Raw genomic sequence first — 2,602 nt, 5'->3', positions numbered from 1 at the left:
CCTTATTTTTGCACTATATCCCCTCCTCTTGATGCATTGCATACATATCATTTGCAAGTCTGACTTGACCTGTGTTGAAGTCGGTGGGACTAATGAATTAGGAACTGCAGCTTAGTCTGTTGAAGACAAGCAGCAATGACCATCTGTGCACCATTAATTAAGCATAGCCCTACTATGAGGAGCACTAGCCCTATACTAACCCCTTGTGGTTAGCCATGCGGACCATGACAGAATCTGGTTTCACAAACAGGTCTGACTAGGCTGGAGCTTCCTAACTATAGCTCTAATTCTTTCTTTCAGCTGATTCAATATGTCCCTCACCATGCTTGACTTTGGTTTAATAACAGCATTCCTCATTTAAGAACACACAGTACCCTCACAGCTATGCAATCAGCAGGTGCAGAGCCCCTTTGGTTTTGAACTGAGATTGTGGCCAAGGAGTCAATTTTGTCAATATTATCCACAGAATTCAGAACATCTATTAGGTCTCCATCTATTAGAGTAACAAGCAGAGTCAGTGATACTCTGTCCGTTCCCATTGCAGCAGCCCCCAGATTAGCCCCAGTGATCCTCAGAGTAGTTAAGAATGGTATAAATTTAGGGGCTCTGCATACCTACTTCTATATAACAGCACTCTCATCATGCCTGGCCAAGGTCAAAATATCAGGGATCAGGACAGTGCATGCACAAAAAGACAAATTGGCAATTGCATTGGTCCCATAGATTCCAGAGCAGTAAATGAGATGGACAGCTTCGGGTGGCGTGATGTATTGGTCCAGACTGCTCACAGAAATGATTAGACTGCAGTCAGCAGTCATATTACTTCCTCATCTGTGTCCAACTAAATGGTGCGTTCTCAATTTCACTCTGTTTAGAGTAAAGGATCTAATATAAACCAAGCTGTAACTATTAACCAGGTCTTTACTTGCTGATAAGGATTTGCCAAATTCCAACACTCCCTCATTCACTGCTTTGTTTCATTGCAGTGCTTGGCCGGAGCCTTTCTACCTGCACAACCTGAATCTGGCAGCTTCTGGTAATCCACTGCACAGTAATGCAGGCTCAGAGGCCATTGAACAGGGTTCTGGAGGTCTTCCAGAACCTTTCCTCTTTTATAATTAATAATTATTATCATGTAGCATGTAGACCATGGCTAATATAGGTATAGCAAATTCATCCGATTACTGAAACACAGTTTTCTGTTTTCTCTCCTTTACATTACACTAGAGAGTTATGTTTCAGTCATATTGCACAGGCACAGTAAGAAAAATACAAAGTCCTTTTATCTGTAACTTCAAATTGAGCTTAAATGGTTTCATAGCAGGGTGAGTTTTCCTGGGAACATCTTATCTTGTCATACTCCCTGAACTACAGGCCTCAGGCCAGTCTGTTTTAGCTTTTCCCAATCCAATAGGGTCCTTGTAAGTTGCTTATTTTTCTTTGGGTCAAAGCCTGTTCCATTACTGTGATCTTAGCCAATTATGTTTCTTGTAGGTCCTTAGTTCCTCCTAGGTTTGAAGCCTGGGTAGTAAAACACTTGCCCTAGATCCACCCAAGACCCTCAGTGGGATCCACCTTTTTGGGTGTTAGAAATTAAAGGCAATCTTGAGGCAACTGAAGCTTGAGTTAATATAACTAATTTCTGGGTTCTTCTATCAGGATCCACTATAGCACTAGCATCATTACAAAGGGAAAATCCAGTCTGTTTTCCTGTGTTCATGCACACAAGACATTGCATGAAGCAAGTAAGATACAAGGAGCATAAAGGAGAGAGGAAAGAAATATTTCACTGAGAGATATGGTCCAGTAAATGACATTCTTGTCACCCCACGATTTCACAATCTGAAATTCTCCATGTCCTCATAGGGCCACATGCAAGATCCAAAGGAAACATACAGTATTTGGTAATTTTGATATCAACATTATAGACTAATTTTACCCCTAACCACATGTATGAAGATCAATACCAAAGTCAATTTTGCAGTGCACCTATGTTGTGGGTGCAACAGAGAATAAGTCCACGGCTAGCAAAATATCAACATGTTTCTAAAACTCCTGCCATGAGTTGACTGGCCAGCTCTCAGAATGTGGCCATAGCAGAGCTCTCATTTCAGCTAGGTGTAAAGCATTTCCCCAGAGTCAGCTGATGCTTTCCACTGGAGCTCCTCTGCAAAGGACATTTAGCTTCCATTAAAAGACCTATGGGGGTGACAAGAATCACAGAGGTACAGTCCCTTTCAGGTGGGCTAGAGTACTTCTTTCTTCCAGTCCTTACCTAGATGCAACCCCTGACTGGAAATTTTATGCCCATAACTTCAGGGTAATTGAGGACTGTTCTTAAACATTTTGGTTAATTTGGACAATATATTTCATTCCCCACTTCCTGACAGTTACAGGTTGGGGGCTCTTACTCTTTGGTAAAAAGGGGCTGGGGTTAAGGCTTTGCACAGCTTCAGAAGTCAGGCGTGAGTTTTCACACAACAGCCCTTGGTACTGAGCCATCTGTGTCTTAGATAGCCACATATGCCCTTTGTTATTCATCAGTCACTAATTAATGGGGATCCTTAAGATGTGTTGTTTTTCTACCTCTCTTATTAGCAGT

The sequence above is a fragment of the Sorex fumeus genome, unplaced genomic scaffold (genome assembly GCF_029834395.1).
Source record: "Sorex fumeus unplaced genomic scaffold, SorFum_2.1 ptg000086l, whole genome shotgun sequence".
In the NCBI taxonomy this organism is placed as follows: Eukaryota; Metazoa; Chordata; class Mammalia; order Eulipotyphla; family Soricidae; genus Sorex; species Sorex fumeus.
Note: the sequence above shows the minus strand (reverse complement) of the source record.